Below are 13,976 nucleotides of genomic sequence, written 5' to 3' on the forward strand. Positions count from 1 at the left end.
AATAAGAAATAAAATAATAAGAGAGTGAGACTTTCAAGTCTCTTTGTTGCTTCAATGATGGGATTTTAGCCCATTCCTCCCCTTCCGACTCCTCGTATCCATGCACTATGAGATTGTCTCCTTAGGGCCTTCGAAATCAAGTCATGAGGGATGGGCCTCAATGCCCACATTGATAATGCAACAATGGTAATATAGTCCGTTTGGACTCGTATGTATCCACATACAAAAGAAAAGAAAGAAAAATAAAGTGATTAATACATTTTCTAACTAATAAATAAAAATACGAAAATATCATGTGTCTTGTTTTCATAGTAGGCAAATAATGTAAGAGAAGACATATTAAGTTATAAAAGTGGACATGCATTCTCGTAATCGGATCAATCTCTAATGCGAAAGAAACAAAAATCCCCGTGACCCAGAAGACCATTTTACTCTAAAAACAATAGCAAAGACATCAAATTCATATACAAGAAACTAGAACCCTAATATCCCAGAAGACTAATTCATTCATAAAATGCATTGAATACGTCTGTTTTATATACAAGCAAGTAAAATCCCTATAACCCGGAACACCAGTTTATTCATAACATGCAGTCAATACATCAATTTTATACATGAGAATACACCAATTTTGTATACAGGAAAGTAAAATCCTAGAACACCATTTCACTCATAAAATACAACCAACTAGACATTCAACCTTTAATCATAGTAAAACATTACTACAAAACACTTCATTGTAAAAAGGAAAAATTTTGACACAGATGGAGTCAAGAACATTAAAGCAGCATTACAGGGATTTCAATAGAGTTTGAAACCATAAGCAAGCGATGAGCAAGAAAATCAACCAAACAATCTGACAAAACCATATATTATCAAAAATAAAGTTCTCTTCTTTGTTTGTTGGTGCAGGCGGATAAATAAAATTACAAATAAAATTAACCAACCGAATAAAGGAAAACGACTAACTTGTTAGCTATATTACAACAAAAAAAAGATTTCTTTTTCAATTATAAATTTAAACCTGGATTCAAATTGACCCTAAAAGTTTATCAGACTATGAAAAGTAAAACTAACTTTACGGATCAACCAACAACAACATTCCCGGAGTATTTCCACAAAGTGGGGTCTGGGAAAGTTAAAATATATGCAGTCCATACCCTTACCTTGAACAAGGTAGAGAGGCTATCTCCTATAGACCCCCAACTCGGAACACATAAAATCATCAAACATAATGGAATAACGCAAGATTTTATCCAAACCAGTAGCAACAACTATAAATCAATGCATAATCTAGTAATAGCGTATTATGCATACCACATTCATTAGGTGATGGAAAATAAAATCATATATGAAAACTTAAGCACTCTAGACATAATCGAAACCTCTTTCCAATTTGCACAACAGCACAGTATCACACTCAACTTTAGCATGAATAGTGAATCTTATTTTTTAATGAACCTTAGTTCAGAAAATACCATTTTTCACATAGAAAACAAAGGGAAATATAAGAAATCATAGCCAATGCACACCAAATAACATATATGAAAACTAGCCCAAATATTCATCATGACTCATGGCTTTGAAAGCCTCTAACAGCGAACATCCCAGCATACTGAAATACTACTTATCACCATAGAACAGTGAGATAAAGCATAAGTATTTGAGAGATGAATAGAACCGAGTGTTACTTGTTTCAGAGCAACAAAATGGGATTACGAACTGACGTCGGGATCTCGACCACCATCGGAGGACTTTGTAACGACTACAAAGCTCCAAGCAGCCCTCGACCCTTCTCCAGAAAAAGAAAGTTTATACTCAAGCAAAAAATTAACTCTTTTTTTTTTCTTTTTAACTCAAAATAAATTTTACCTCCTCCAATTTTTCCCTCTTTCTTTTTATCTTATTTTTGCTGTCAAAAGAAAATTTTTCCTCTTTTTTTGGACCCCCATTTTTGCTCTAAAGAGAGCTATTTATAAAAGAAGAAGACCCAGCCCTTAATCTTGCTCCACCGATGTGGGATCCAAGGAAACTAAAGAGCACTTTGGGGATATAACAAAAAGTATTTTTGAATTCAAGTTTGGGATAGGAATTCTAGCTAACAACTTGTACAAATTCAGGTAAAATTCAAAAAATGGCCAACCAATAGAAATTGGGGAAAGGGAATCATCTTCAAGAACCAATGGGATTCTCCCAAATATGTACGAATTCGTACAGATTAATCTAAAATTTGTCGAATTATCCATTGGAGACGACACCTAGACTTGTTCTATAAGATTTTCAAACCTTCTTTGTCCTACTATCGTATGAGACGCGTGTGAAAAAGGATAGGGTCGGGTTGAAGCTGGTTTTCTCAATTTCGGGTTGAGTTTGGCCTTATTTTGGTTGTTTCTGGGTTGATACAATTTTAGTTATGGTATTATCATGATTTTGTTATTGTTCTCACATTTTTGTTGTTCGGTTATGTTAAAGAAGGAGGAAAAAAGAAGTGGTCCAGGTCGGGGATAAGTGGGCTCATGAGGGGCTAATTATTTGGATTGGTGTTGGGCTGTTAATAAAAATAAGAATGGGTCGTTGGTGGGTAGTTTTATTGGGCTGGTGCTGTTTGTAGTTATTGGGTTAGTTGGGTAAGAAAAAATTGTTGTGGTTTTGGGATTAATAATGGGTAGATTAGGTCAATTTTGGGGTTATTTATAAAAATAAACCCAATTAAAATGGAAATTGGCTAAATCTATTTAAATTTCGGCCAAATTAAGAGTCAATTGGTCAATTACATTGCAATTGGGGCCAATTTAATTTTGATTATAGCTAAATTTAATAGATTAGCTAAATTAAATTGAAAATTGATATGAATTAATACTTCACTTAATCCCGAGCCTCTCGACCTAATAAAATCGAACACATATTTATTCAAGTAAATTATTTTTTAGAATAAATTATATTTTAATCAAGATTTTGATTCTTTAAATTTATTTCAAGACAAACCTTGATTAAAATCCGATATTTTATGAAAAATAGATATTTGAGTAACAAAATTGTATAATTTTGTATATCGCTACTTAAAATGACAAACTTACCCAGATAAATACTTTTGAGAGTTTTTTTATTTGATAAAATAAATGTTGTAGTTTTATTGAAAATCGAAGAAACTCAAGATTAAACTTAGTTGTGGAGGGCAAAAATTAGGTGTCAACAACATATATGCAAGATTTTTGGTTCAAAAGAAACGAAATACAATGGTGTTTTGAGTAAGAAAGTAAAATACAGTGCCTAAGGAAAATTTGAGACGCTATCATCCTTATGTATCCTACCCATATCGAAGCCTGAATTACAATACCATAAAATCCCTACATGATTTCAACTCATCAAAGACTCCTACATTAGGGGAGAATCACATTATAGTCAAACTTATGAATATTTTCGGTAACATGAGATACTTCTTTGTTGAGAGTGGGTAAATTTTCTCTACATAAGCCTCCTTTTTGTTCAATTTATATATTGTGTGATATATGGACATCTCTCTTCATTTAGTAAGGCACATTTGGGATTAAACAATCACTATTTTAATTCTCAATTAGTGAATTCGAATACGATTAAATTGTCAGACTCATTGAGACTTCTTAGTCGATTCTTCTTTCCATAATCTTCATAATTTTAATTTAAAATATTTTAGCCATTCTAATTATTAATTGCCTTTGCTTGAAGATAAGCAAATATTTAAGCATGGGGGAATTGATAAGAAAAATACCGCATGTAAATTAAGTTATTATCTAATTTTAATACTAATATTTCTTTATCTTCTTTGCAGAAAATGTCATTATTTAATAAGAAAATATCAACTAAAAAGATATGTGACGAAAGAAATACAAGTACTGACTTATAAGAAAAGATTCAACATAAAAGAAGATATCTAAGAAGTATAAAAGAGAGGAATGAGAAGTTGTTGGCAAATTTTCCTTGGAATGGGACCTACGAGCTAAAAAGAAAAGGAAAAACAAAAGAAAAAGAAAAGGAAAGGAAAAGAAGGAAGTTGATTGGAGCATCAAGGGTGCAGATTTGCTAGAATCAAAATTCCTACAGTAAATTATTCATTCTGATTGGTTTAGAGGACACACCTTCGTCTATAAATAGTAAACTTTTATTTATTTTCAGGGGGTGATTTTGGGGGTAGAAGAGTACAACACGTCTTATATTTTTAAATTTCTTATTTTACTCTTTATTTTAATTATTTTTTGTGGAAAATACTTCTAGTTCCTTCTTTCAATTAAATAGCAATTATTCATCTTAATATTTTTGTCTATTTTCTTATTTAATGGAGAAGAATATTTTTATTCATCCTACCAATTCTAGAATGGAGTAATTTTCTATTGTGTTGGGAGAATGATGAATCTTGATATTTCTATATAATAGTAAATATTATTTCTAAATTTTACGTACTTAAGCTAAAGTTGTCTACTTAATTTATATCTGTTGTTCATATAGATATTATTTCACGTGTTAACATGTATTTACTTTGTACTAAAAATTGACATATTAGTAATTCCATATTCAAGAGAGGCAGAAGAAGTAATACCGTTAATTGGAGTATTGGTAGAGTGTTAATATTTATTTGACATCTATGTCTTTATGTTTTTGTTAATTCAACAATTATTTGTAACCGAGAGGGGCGAATAGTGTAAAAAAATAGTAAAAACAAGTAAGGTAGGACTTACTAGAAAAACGAGCATGTTTTAGCTCAAATTACATATTTCTAGTTCTTTGTCATTACTATTTTGACAATCAATTTGCATAATCGAAAGGAGTACATTTAATTGCTCAATTTCAGTAATTATACATAAATATAATCATGACAGGTATTCATACATTTGCAAGAAATATAATTGGGAATAAAGAATTTTCTTCATATAGAAATATCGAGTGATGTCAGGATCCCAACACCTTTTAATTTATCTAAAAAAAATAAAAAATAAAAAAATTCTCTTCTTACAAGTTATTAATTAGTTAATTTATCACTCAATCTTTCAAATTTTCTCAAATAGTAATTAAAACAAGAAACGTCTATAGAATAGATAAACCAATTCTTGTGGGTTCGACATTTTTCTGTACTATTATTTTACAGGGGGTGAGTTAAAAATATATATGTACGCCAGTGATTCTTCATAGACCTGCTTCCTTATGCCAAATTCAAACTTCTTATATCACTGTTTGGGAGCTTACTTCAAGCCATAGATACTCTTTTTTAAGTTTGTGCATATAATTTTCTTTACCTTTTACCTTGAAGTCTTCAGGTTATTCCATATAAATCTTCTCTTCGAGGTCACCGTGAATAAAAATTATTTTCGCATCCATCTGCTTAATCTCTTAATCAAGACTAGCATTCAAATCAAGAACTGTATGACTAAAAGTCATTTTAACGACAGGAGAAAATATTTCATCAAAGTCAATATCCTTTCTTTGATCAAATCATTTGACAATCAATCTAGCTTTATATCTAGGCTTCAAGCTATGATTTTCAAATGTTACTTTGAACACCCAATTATTCTTTAAAACTCTCATGCCCTTAGGCAATTTCACTAACTCATAAGTGTGGTTCTCATGGAATAATTTTATCTCATCTTGCACGGCTTTAATCCATTGATCCTTATGCTCATCTTCTATGATCTCCTCATAACATTCAGGTTCTCCCCCATCAATGAGTAACACATACTCATTAGAAGAATAGCGAGAAAAAGAAATACACTATCTTGCAGACCTTCTAAGTGGAGAATTTGACTCATCCACAACTTCTTGAATAGAAGCATCATCAACAACAATATCAAGTTATTATCAATATCAATATTCTGATTTATGACACGGTTTTGGGCGTTGCCATAATTATCAAGCCCACCAACATCATGTACACTTGTATGAGGAAATTGATCAAGATTAACAACACCATTAGAACTTGAGAATTCTAGTTTCTCTGCTTTGTTAATATCTTTAATGGTTTGATTCTTTATGAAGACAATATCACAACTTTTTACAAGCTTCTTCTCAACTTGATCAATTAGCCTGTAACCAAACTCATCAAAGCCATAATCAATAAAGATGCAATGTCTTATCTTGAAATCTAAATTTGACTTCTCATATTCTGGCACATTACAAAAATTTTACAATCAAATCATCTCAAATGATCATAGAAAGCATCTTTCCCATACCAAACTTTATTTTGCACATCACTTTGCAAAGCAACAATAGAAGATAGGTTAATAGCATGTGCAGTATTCAATAAAGCCTTACCCCAAAATGTGTTCGACAACTTTGCCATAGAAAGCAAACATCTAATTATTTCCATCAAGGTTCAGTTCATCCTTTCTGCAAAACCAATAAGTTTAGGAATCTTAGGAAGAGTCTTTTGAAACACCCTAAATTTTAGCCCTTGGAAATTTCCTAAGCCTTCAGCTCACTGCCCTGTTAATGACTCATCATATGAGTTGTATGGAGTGGGTAGGGGTGAGGTGACCCTAGTCATTGAGTATTCAGTGGATGGTGGTTGGTTTTTTTGTCTTGGTAAAGATGTGGTGGTATGAGTCATTAGGGATGGTGATGAATCATTAGGACAAAACTTAAATTAAATTAGTAACTTATTAGCTTAACTTAGCTCTGAGTATGAGTGGCTCACTAAGTTCCATGAAGATAGGTTATGACTGATAGGAATGAGTCGTATGTTTTATAGTGTCTAATCCCTTGGGTTCTATCTTGTTGGATATATAGGAATCCCCTAAGTTTTGGCTAATGACATTGCTTGCAATCTATAGTCGATATGATGATACCACTTTATAATGCCTTAATAATTGACCCCTGGAATTGGTGGTTTGATTATGTGCTAAATGTTCTTTAATTAGGCAATAATGGGGTTGTGGCAACTAGCTGTGAAGGTGTAAGTCCAAAGGATGGACATTGTGAACTCATGTTTGCCGATATGTGGGTTGGTCTTGGTGACCTTATGCTTGTGTGGTACAGGGGAATTCCCCAAGTCTTTACTTATATATATGTATCATGGAGGGTGAAGGGTACACGAGAATCCCTGACCTATATGATATCTCCAGTTCGTATGGCTACAGGCATTGGGGCTCGTTCAGGGGGTTACACTGAACCCATATAGCTCGTGGGTGCTTTTATGATGGTAAAGCGACACAACCCAGGTTAAGGTATTAAATGCATGCTAAAACTTGTTCCCTTGCATATGGTTATTGATTTGGTTTTGAATGATGACATTATTTTATCTTTATCCCTGAGTTACATGCTAACGTTCACCTCACTAACCGTCTTCAGGAGTTGTATCTCCACGTGATGCAGGAACCATCCACCCTACCATTACTCCTGCTCAGTGACTTGGATTTGGGGACAGCTTTGAGTTAGATTAAAATGATGAGCTTCCATACTTTGAAAGACCCTATTTCATGCTATGAAATTCTTTATGCCATTTTTATTTATTTGGTTTTGAATTTTGGCTATGGTCGGGGGCATATCCCGACTGAATATCCTTTGATTCTAGTTAAAGGCTTATTGGACTACATTATTTTATCTTTAGTATTGGTATTAGTATCAGATGGTTAAATGGTTGTGGTTTTCAATTTTGATTTTAGACTTATTATCATGTCTTTAATTTGAAGTTATCTTATCTTGTTATATGTTTGGGATTCATCCGACATAGGGTGTAGGGCGGTTAATAATTTGTGTATTGGGGGTGGTCTCCGATCTCGGTTGGCCTTGAGATCCCGACTCGACTAGGTCCTAGTTCGGTTCGACACTACTAGAAATTACCCTTATTGCAATGAACCTTTTGGCGCGTTGCAATAGAGGGTCTATTACAACGGTTTCAACCATTGGAAAAAAAATTATCCCCTATTGCAATGAACCTTTTGGCACGTTGCAATAGAGGGTCTATTGCAACGGTTTCAGCCATTGCAAAAAAAATTATTCAAGTAGAACTATTTGTTACTATAAGCGTTGTTGTTGTTTAATAACCATTGCAATAGGGTGTTTTATTGCAATGAATGCCTAAACCGTTTCCATAGAATGAGCTATGTCAACATTTTATTGAGAAAAAGAAGCTATATACATCGATTTATTTATTCCTACCATAAAATTTCACTATAAGTCCACCAAAAATAAACCCTTTTACATATAATTCACACTATGTCTTAAACCAAAAATAAATAAAATTCGCCAAATCCGATATGGCACTACTACGACCACCATACTCTAACCACCATATCACTACTCTGGCCACCATACTCCAACCATCGTACCACTACTCTGACCACTGTATCACTACTTCAACAACCAGTCCTCGATTTCCAATCTGCTCCGACCACCACTTTATGAAGCCGAAAAGTGAGAGCATTGTAGCTTGATTTTGAAGCTACTCCAACTTCATCTCCTATTGCTGAATAAAACATATGTGTCTAAGCTTTGACTCAATGGTCAGGTACCTGTCATTTCTCATTTTTTGAGATTTTTTTTTTTTTGTATTTATTTGATGTGTTTATAAAGTGTTCGATGATTTGTGCCAATAAAGTAAATCTCTATTTTAAATCATTGTAGAAGACTGTTGAATCATTGATGTTGTCACGATGAGTGATCCATATCGAACCTAGCTCTCGCGAGAAGGCTATGACTACTTATACTTTCCCAATTCCTTTTTTGCTGTGTGAAGTTGAAATATTATGAGCAAAACTTAGGTTTTATGGAGGAATGCATTTATTAAACATAGTGCACTAGTTTTTTCTATTGGGGTTAGGTAGCCATCTCAGTGACTCTTTTGGGAATAAATGTTGTCAAGTTAATGGCTGGTATTAAGTTACTACAATCGTTGCTACTACTGTTGTTCTCCTAAGAGCTAGTTTTCAGCTTGAGATTTTGAGCCCCAGCTATCAAATAACAGATTCAACAGTTGCATGTTTGCTTATCAATTAGGACAAGGGATTTAATTTATAAAAATAGATAAAGAAGGCTAGAATTGAATACTTTTACTTATTGATTACCAGGATGGTGGAATGTGTGTATTTTTATTGATCAAGATAGTGTTTGGAAGGAGTTCAAAAATTGTTTTTGGATAATCTTGAATTCTAGAAGAAAAATTTTAGTTATGGGATATGCTCTTTATAGATTGTCTTCAGTTTAGTATTAGGGAGAACAAGTATGGGATGGTTTAGGGAAGGTCAAGAAAGAGATGCGCTATGTTCATTTTGACACATATAGTCTCTTTGATCTTTTCTTTATTTTCTTATTTATGCCTTCTCTTTGTCAAGTTTATAACATATGTGTGCTAGGCTAATTGTACTGTGCCCTTGACAGAGGGTACGTTCTCTTGACATCAGTCGTTATTTAACAACAGAGACTCTCAATTAAAAGCTATGAGAATGAACTTACCATCTTTAGCTACTGGGGTGCTTTAATAAATTGCACGATGATGCAACTCGAAGGTATATGCTACATACTTTTTAGCCAATATGATACCCCTCGCTGCTTGTGTTGATTTTTCTTGGCTGTCATAGTAAGAGTTACACCAATTTGTGTTGCTTTGTAGGTTGAGTTCAGGACTGTGGTGATCACCATTGAGGAATTGTAATTTTCAGTTGAGGTTATAGAATTCTTTATAGTAGAATTCTTTATTGTAGTATGTTTATAGCATAATGTAGATTTGTAGTGGTATTTTTGTTAATCTAGAGGCTGTAAGACTTCAATAAATGGCATAGTTTTAGTACTTTATGTGTTTTCAATGTTATCCTTTGAGTCAAATAAAGACTAAAAGGCTGGATCATTTTATGTACAAATAGAATTTAGAAGTGGTTAAAAACTTTTTAAGTCAACAATATATGTTATATATGATATTTCATCGATATAGACAAATGAGAGTTCAGAAAAAATGATGAATATCCAAATCAAAGGTTATTACTTTGTAGTGGCCCATATATTGTATCTTGTGGGAACCTGAATAGAATTTTCAGCATCCTAATAATGCTAAGTGCTCTAGCGGGCATGTTTCGTGGAAGAATGACCTATTTCTTACCATCTCCATGGAATTCTGTGTCCATGGATTTGTTTTGAGGTTAGATGTTTCAAGTGATTAATACTCCAGCTATGTTATTCATGTCTGTTTATTAGGGATATGTTGTGTGTAACTTTACTTTGGCGTAATTTTTCATCATGCTTTCTTTTTATAGAAAAAAATTGCCTTTATACTCTGTGTTTCTAAGCCACAGGTAACTTCACATGATCTTCTTTCTTGCATAGGAAAATCCAAACCACTATTGTCGGTGGATTCCCTAGAAAAAATTATGGAAGATCCAACAGTTCAGAAGATGGTTTACCCATAAGATAGCATCTTCCTTTTCTATTATGTTCTACCAGTTGTTGGATTATCTTTGATATTTGGTAATGTCTATATTACTCAGTATTTTGGTTGTTAATAATGAAACTCTAGTTTCAGTTACACCATGCTACTATGTATTGCATTAAAATTAAAGTTGTAATGAAGTTCTGATGGAGTCAAGATTTATTTGTTTGAGATTCAGTTTTTGAACCTCTCCTAAGGCATTGCAGAGAAAATATCATTCAATCAAGAATGTATTCAATCAATAGTCTTTTATAGTGTGTTGTAGACTTCTTTGGTAAAGATAAAGGAAGTGAAGTAATATGGGATTTGGGATGCTTAAGTATTAATTTTTAAGAGATCTTTGGATGAACTCAATAAAATAGGACTTGAAGCATTATACATCTATGTCGTTATAACTCTCAAAAAATGATGTCGCACCCATGTTGAATCGTCCCAAAATGCACTACTTTAAAGAATTTCACATACACCTGGCGACATTTTTGACAAGTTCGGGCAACATAGTTATACCTTATTTGAGATGCATGTTGGTTGTTAGTTGAAAATGTTAAATATGTGGAATGGACTTTTGAGATTGACAGGAATAGTATAATTACACAAACTTCGAGTTAATTGTCAAATACAATGTCCTTATTAAAAATTTACTCATTCATATTAAAGTTTACTAGATCATATATGGGTTTGCTAGTGCATATTCTATTTTTGTAAAGTTTATGGTGAAGGAAAGGTTCTAATTATTTATCTACTGCAAAATGTTAATCTAAAGGGACATTAATCTTCTATGTTAAATCTATTTTTCCTTTTTTGTGACCACAACCAAACCTTTCATCTTATTCTTTGGTGACATACGGTTTGTGTGTATACATGTAACACCCCGATTCATTGAACCGGAATGCTATACGATGCTTATGACCCCGAGGGACCACAAGCTAACCCATGACTAATATTTGTACCTGTATATTGCAAATCATGATATAATAATGCAGAATACATAGAACTGTAAGGCCATAAGGTTCAACTGAATAAAATCATATGGGTGAAACTACCCAAAACAACACAATCTGAAAGCTAAGTCTGAACATAAATTTGAAAGCCTCTAAACTATCTGAATAAGGAGTTGAAGAAACATGTCTCCAACTAACTCTGTGAAACTGAACTGAAGAAATAAATAAATGTATCAAATCATATTATCCTCGAATCAATAAGTACTCATTGTGCCTCTGCGACTGGAATGCTACCGCTACTGTTGGGCTGGAGCTCGTGTCTCAAAACCCATGGTGTAATATGAAAAGAAAGCACCATAGCGCAAATGCTTCAGTACAACTGGAGTACTGAGTATACGAGGAAGGTAGACTAAACATAAAGGGTTTCATGCATGAACAACATTGACTGACTAATATGAACGTGGGAGTGCAAACACACATATATAGAAACTAGAACTGTAAATATGTGATAGCATGACCTGTAAGCTAATACATGGTTTACTGATAACTATCATGATTGATACTGAAACTGATAACATGGACGATTGTATCTGACAGTCCTGTATATACTGAAATCTGAAGAATGCCCTAAGTTCTTTTATTGAGACTGATACTAAAACTGTGGAAAGTAGTGTTTAACCAACATGCCCCATATATGCCTAAGCTGGGGTCTAATCTCTACCCCAAATAGAGGGGTTTCAATACCGTGCCACGAGTAAGGACCGCCTATGGTGACCCTTATCTGGCAGGTACTCAATGAGAATGGTGGGAACCCTAAACTGATGGGTTAATCCACCTCATCAACCCTAATCTGATGGGTTAAGATATCTCAACCTACGCTGGCTACGTAGTTCTGGAACATAAGGATGACTACTAAGAATCACACCCTGAACTGGCGGGTGAGTTCCCATCCTTGGGTTCACTTGGTGCTAACCTCTACTCCCATCTGGAGGGACTGGACATGAATAACTGACTGTACATGACTTAATCTTACTGAATTCTATTGACTGGCGGAATGTTACTGATATCTGACAACTGACTAAGATCATAAGTTTTTCCTGAGTCACATGACTGACTAAAGTCTATGGAATCATAGCTTGAGTTCGGATATCGTGAAACATGACATGGCTTTAGGTACACAGCTATAGTTTTCGGGTACAAGTACCCCCAGGACTCGATAGGATAAAACTGACACACATGACATGACTTAATCACAAGATTTGAGTCCATAATTGATAATATCATAAGTAAGGCTTTCATAATAAGAATGATTCTCAACAAACTATCACATGATTGGGAATGCACACAATATGTATATACTTGCATGGCTTCAATAACATGGTCATTCCATATTGCAACAATATCATGAGCATCTCGTACAACTTCTTCAATTCAAGACAATAGCATGGGTATCACGTTGAACATAAACTTAGAACATGGAATAGTCATTTAGGACTTATTATGTCACAAAAGCATGATTTCTATTCCCTTAGGTATTTTCACAAACACCTTACATGCATATCTTAGGCATAGGTGGATTCATTAAGATTACAAATATTCAACCACCAATTTCACATATTTATATGTTAAATACCACCATATCCTCACAATAAACATACAAAGATCCCATCTTAGGCATCATCAAACTCCAACCATATGATCATCAACCACCAACAACATAAACATCTTAATACAAAATTTAGAAGATGGTTCTTGAGCTTCATGGACTAAAGGAGTCCATGAATCAACTCACGCATACCTTAGAAGGAAGATTCTTGATGATTGATGGAGGAATTTCCTTGAAATCGGATCTTCAAGCTTAGTTACATAAACCTAGTTGTTTTTCTCCTTTAGTTCTCTTGGATGATGAGCTTTAAGATGATAATAGGGTTGTAATATGTTTAGAAGCTATATATTTTGTAGGGTTAAGTTTAGGGACGTGTAAGGAGTGTTAAAAGACTTAATTACCCTTACAATAACTCAAAACGGAGTATTTTTAGCATCTATAACTGACTTAGGTGACGCCCAAGTGATTGCCTAAGCTAGGTTGGGCGGCGCCTAACCAATCGCCTATCCTTACTGTCTCTCACAAAAATGGGCATAACTTTTCGCTCAGGTATTGGATTAAGGCAAAATTGGTATCGTTGGAAAGATAATTCAATTCTCTATAATTTGGTGGTCTAAATCAGCCAAAATACCACATTAACATCGAGTTATACTCATTCAAAGATGACCCTTGTAAAATCAAACACTAAAACTTAATAGATTCAAAAACTCTTAGCTTGTATTACCTTAAGTGACTCATATGAACATGATTAATGCATCATAAGCTATCCTATCACTAGGATATTCATTATAAGTCATGTACTCTAGTATGAATCACAGGATAGGAGATTTCATACGTAGGAATACTTATTCACTTTCTAGCTTAGAAACATGTGGGGTATTACAATAAACTCTTGTGCTTTATTTTGATGAGAACCATTCCTTTTATTCAGTGTTTCTGCAAATATCTACTGGAGGAGATAAAAAACCCTACAACATTTAAATGTGAGCTATCATCTAATGTTATTTTCTATGAAATCTGACTTTTCCAGAACTCTTTTTCTTAA

Source organism: Capsicum annuum, chromosome 2 (assembly GCF_002878395.1).
Source record: "Capsicum annuum cultivar UCD-10X-F1 chromosome 2, UCD10Xv1.1, whole genome shotgun sequence".
In the NCBI taxonomy this organism is placed as follows: domain Eukaryota; kingdom Viridiplantae; phylum Streptophyta; class Magnoliopsida; order Solanales; family Solanaceae; genus Capsicum; species Capsicum annuum.